At 45.7% G+C, this 5506-nt stretch overlaps 1 pseudogene; it reads right to left on the bottom strand.

Moving 5' to 3' along the window:
• Positions 1–4972: 4972 nt before the first annotated feature.
• LOC136637917 (5S ribosomal RNA) lies at positions 4973–5089 on the bottom strand (annotated as a pseudogene).
• Between the last annotated feature and the right edge of the window lie 417 nt (positions 5090–5506).

Here is a 5506-nt window from a genome sequence, read left to right as displayed (position 1 = left end):
AGAATCCTATTTGTTGTGTAGGGTGGCGGGTCTGTGGCTCACCTGGCTGGTTGCTGCAGCTACCTGGGAAGCCATGGCTCAGTTTGGGAAGTCCAGGTCTTCCATACCAGTGGTGTAGTTTTGTGTCTATTCACCACCACCACTACCCCCCACCCACTCTACAGACAGTCACTGTAAAGCAGCCATTTTCAACCACTGTGCTGAGGGGTGTGCTGTGAGTGGTCTGCAGGTGTGCCACGGGTGTTTGGGGGAGGATCATTCATTACTAGGGACACTGGGGAATGCGATCCCCCCCCACCAACAGTATGGTGTGCCTTGTCGATTGTCAAAAACTAAAGGTGTGCCTTGACAATTTTAGTATCTTGTCAGTGTGCCATGTGATGAAAAAGGTGGGAAATCACTGCTGTAAAGAAAACAGAGAGAGAGAGAGAGAGAGAGAGCATAATATGGTAAAACAACACTGTCACGCTCCTTCCCTTGAAGTGGAGATGGCAATCAGTCTGGTTCAATACTTATGTTGTTATCTGCCCATCACAACAAACGATAATCAGATTATCATGGGGCGGATTTTCTCCAGGGGGTCTCTCACCAGGGTGCCCGACACCCCCGCAGCCAGTGAAGACAAGGCTGGCTCAGCAGGTACCATTTAGATGAGAAAGGTTTGCCATTGTGACTTTATAGAAGGAGCTTTGACATGTATCATTTGCAGCCGGTCATTATACGCAGTTCAGGGGCTCTGTAGCCGCAGGCGGATTGTGAATGGCTAAAATCTAAGGAGATGCCTCCTAGCTGGTAACTTCCCCATGGGCCTAATATTCTAGTTTTCCAAGTAATTCTGTGCAATACAAGAGGATATTTCGAACCGACCCCAATGGGGACTGTCTTGGGAATAAAACAGATTTTGCAGCCCTGCCTTGAAGTTTAATTTGGCTTTGTTGCGTCAGAAGGACTAGAGTTCTATCTAATCGTTTGCGCTGTGCCCTGTTAAAAGACTTTCTCTTGCAAGCACCAAGAAAGGCAAAACTGATAGAGATAAATGTTGCTTAGGCTGGGAGATATTTCATTTCATTTTGTTTTGTATCAAGGAAAAAAGAAATGTTTTGTGTCCTGAGGATTCTCTCCATAAATGAGCCAGGCCCCACTCCTAACACCACCGGCTCCCCACGGCGACTCAAGGAATATGGTAACACTCATTAGAGCCCTCCACCAGGGACGGCCCTAATTGCTGGATTTACATTTTGTAGGCAATGCGTATTTAGACTAATAATTCTATTTTGCGATGCTTTACTAGTCAGAGAAGAAAAGAGCATATTCTATTATCCTCGGGGCTGCAAGAGACATCTCGAGCAAGTCTGCAACAGATCCTGGAGAGAGATGGGCTTTCACATAATTGGCATCTACCCCGACAATACACTTGATGTTTGACTGCATTTCCAGCAGTTCACAAGAAGGGTATGAGGGTCCCTGAGGATTCCTGAGCCTTTTATCTTTCTTCTGTCTTAGGGACCATCTACTCATCCCGTCATTACAACAAAGATCGTCCCTTTGCTGATTGAAGCGGAATTGAGAATACGCGGCGCTTGCGAGCCTTCAATTTGGCATCTCCAAGCCTTATTTATGCACAGTGGTCACCTCCCATATCCATGGCTCCTTTATGGGAAAACCTATTTGGTTATGGTGGAAAATATGTTCTTTATGTTTTAAAAAAAAAAAAGCCTTTAGGGTCAGAGAGTCAGCACTCTCTGCTGGCTGCCTGCAAAAGGATACTGCCATGAGATGAATAATTGAAGAATCAGCATTCAGCTGAATCTTGAATTGCATTGAAAATGGATTTCTATGGACTCCCCTTTGAGGCTGAGTCAAGCTCAGTTGGGTCACAGGGTCAGTGAAGATGTACTCAATGTGGCTGTGCTCGCTGTATATCGAGACTGCTGAGAAGAGATTCATGCAGGCATTTCTGAAGTGGTACAGTCCTCACCTGGGAATTACCTCTCAATTGCACAGGGGGAGGTATTCACTTGGAACTGCTTCTTGTATGAAAATCACTGACTGACATGAGCGAGAAAGGTAGTTTCCTGGCCTTTTCTCTGGTGCACCAATTTCCAAATGCTTATGCATTGGGGGGGGGTTTCTAATGTTCCCCCTCACATGGAACAGAAGCAATGCAATTCTTGATCCCTATTTCTAGCCTGATATCCTGAGAAATACAACTGATTTGGTTGGAGAAGCAATGGTTGCAATTTTACAATCATCATTGTTGGCAGCCTTCAGTCTCGAAAGACTCTGGTATCGCGCTCTGAATGGTGGTTCTGGAACAGCGTCTAGTGTGGCTGAAAAGGCCGATTCGGGAGTGACAATCCCTTCCACACCAGGAGCAAGTGCAGTCTGTACCTGGTCTGTCCCCCTGGCTATGGGCCTTCCTTCTTTGCCTCAGACTGTTGGCAAAGTGTCTCTTCAAACTGGGAAAGGCCATGCTGCACAGCCTGCCTCCAAGCGGGTCGCTCAGAGGCCAGGGTTTCCCACTTGTTGAGGTCCACTCCTAAGGCCTTCAGATCCCTCTTGCAGATGTCCTTGTATCGCAGCTGTGGTCTACCTGTAGGGCGCTTTCCTTGCACGAGTTCTGCATAGAGGAGATCCTTTGGGATCCGGCCATCATCCATTCTCACAACATGACCAAGCCAACGCAGGCGTCTCTGTTTCAGCAGTGCATAGTATACATACATGTATACAATGTGCATACAATTTTACAATAAGACATAGGAAAAAAGAGTGTGTTCCTATTGGTTTAAACAAGGGGATGATCTGAAAATGCCCTCCCATTTTCTTCACCACACTGAGGGGTGGCAACAATTGGGGGTCCCTCTAAAACTTTCAGTGGGTGAAATCAGTTACTTTTCAGAGGGGAAGCTGAGAATAACTCAGAATTTTCTCCCAAGTTCTCTTTTTGAGATTTTCCTCCATCAACTCTTTTAAATTGTTTTAAAGCACTTGCCCTGTTCTGTGGAAGACAGAGGGTACAAAAGATCAATCCTTTTTTTCTTTGCTTTTCTTTGTTTCTGCTGGATGAATGGATGATAGCAGCATCTAACCTAATGATACATTCCTCGTGCGATCCAGCACATGGCACCTGTCAGAAGCAATGGCATTTCATAAAACAATCCCAGCAAGACACAAGGAAGTACAAAGCTTGGTCTCTTTTTCTTCTGTGACTTGGCCAAACTGAAGACACTAAAAAAAAAATACACACCCTATCTGAGATTGCTGAGATGATCCTATGTGGGTGTAATGAGTTCCTTGTTTGCAAAGCAACTTGCTTATGGGAGATTCTTAATTCTACATTAATTAATTCAACCTGTCATTGAGCTTGCAAAAACAATTAACACCAAAGTCAGTTGGGTATAATTTTCATTGCAGAAGGAGCATTATATGCAAAGCTCATACTATGGGACACAGAACCATATCCAAACAAGGGCCATTTAAAATCTATTTAAAATTTCTTTACCCAGCATATAATTAGTCTGTGTAACTAGTCTGTGAAACTCCTTGTCTCAGGATGGTGTGATGGCATCTGGCCTTGATGCCTTTAAAAGGAGATTGGACACTCGTATAGAGGAAACGATCATCACAGGTTACAAGCATGATGTGCAACCTCCTGGTTTCAGAAGTAGGCTACCCTAGAATGTAAGATGCCAGAGAGAGCACCAGGATGGAAGTCTCTTATTGTCTTGTGTGCTTCCTGTGGCATCTGGTGGGCCACCGTGTGATACAGGAAGTTGGAGTAGATGGGCCTTTGTCCTGATCCAGCAGGGCTCTTCTTATTTTCTTATATTCTTATGTATCTGTCAATGTTTGGAACACATCCAGAAGAGGGGAATGAAGACCACTGTCCTTGGCATGTTTACCTGGGAGGAAGCACAACTGTGGATCTCAATCATAGATGAGGAGAGACAGGCTGCCAATCAGCCTCAATGGATGCTTGACCAATATTTCTTCATTAAAGAGTTGTAAATATATGACACTGCCAATTACTCAATGATACAAAAAAGGAATGACCCCAAGCCACTGTTGGCTATAACGGTGTCTGTTATCTCTTTCTTTTATAGTCAACATAGCCTGTACATTTGTTTGCTCATCATCTCTTTTTCCTTTCTGATGCCTTGTCTAGCTGCGTTCTTATACATGTTGAATTTGTCCTTCCCTACAGAAGCCTAGGGCAGCCAGGGACCAAGGAACTACCAGAGACCTGAAGGCAGTTTCATACAATCCCCCACAGGATTTTAGTGTAAACTTCATTGTGCCTTTGTGGCAGCCAATCTTATACAGGACAGAAATGGGACTTGTTTAAACATGCACAGGATTGACACGCCCCTCTCCCTAGAGCAAATATCTGACCAGTGATACAAGAATAGCCCGTTTCTAAGGGCCCAATCCTAACCAATTTTCCAGTGCCGATGCAGTTGCAATGCAGCCCGGAGGTAAATGTTCCTGTACCTTGAGAAGGCTTCTGTGACTGCTCCCTCACCACAGGACACAACACACACTCCATTGCTGGAAAGTTGAATAGAATTGGGCCCTCACAGCACAATCCTATGCACATCTCCTCAGAAGTAACTCCTATCATGTTTAATGGGGCTTTCTCCCAGGAAAGCGTGAATAGGATTGCAGCCTAAATGAGTTCCAAAAGCACAAAGATGAAGCGTAGATTCATATGTGGTTGGACCACTGCTTGCGTGTGTAGGTCATCTCAGGAATTCACACACTTTCACTCTCTACATTGACCTGCGAGCAGTGGCGGACCTCCCCATCCAGGCACCCTGGGGCAAAACACCATGAAGCCACCACCACCCACTCATCTGGACCGCCATCGAGCTTTGTGTGACTCCAGGATTGCCAGGAGAAGCCGTCTGAGGCTTCCCCGCAGGTTGACAAGACAAGGTTGACAGGTTGGTCAGTCTCGAAAGACTATGGTATAAGTCTACAGCACCCAGTATTCCCAGGCGGTCTCCCATCTAAATACTAACCAGGCCTGACCCTGCTTAGCTTCCGAGATCAGATGAGATTGGGCATGTGCAGGGTAACAGTTGCTGTCTTAAACTGTGCTTCCGGAAATCATTACACATAATGAGGATATTACATGAGCCCAGGATTCACTCCTGCACCCAACTGAGAAGACAATCCAGATGTCTGCTGTCATTGGCATTGCCTCTCCTCCGCTTCAACAGAGGAGGAGGTGAGGAGCACCCCTACACACACACACACACAGCAGGGGAAGGGTGGCAGCCGGGAGACAGCCTTGGGCACCATTTCCCCTTGGACCAGGCCTGGCTCCACCAGCAAACAAGACATGCAACCCTGTCATGAACTAGAGACACAAAATGCATCTTATCTTTGCAGATGCTCCCTTTCAAGTTGTTGAAGTCATAATTATTATCCGTCAAAGTTTCCCCAAACACTCTCAAGTACAAGCTCTAGTAATATCCGTTTTAGCTTTTGTTCTGCTTCAGGT

Source organism: Tiliqua scincoides, chromosome 1 (assembly GCF_035046505.1).
Source record: "Tiliqua scincoides isolate rTilSci1 chromosome 1, rTilSci1.hap2, whole genome shotgun sequence".
Classification (NCBI taxonomy): Eukaryota; Metazoa; Chordata; class Lepidosauria; order Squamata; family Scincidae; genus Tiliqua; species Tiliqua scincoides.
Note: the sequence above shows the minus strand (reverse complement) of the source record. Positions and strands in the feature narration are given on the sequence as shown.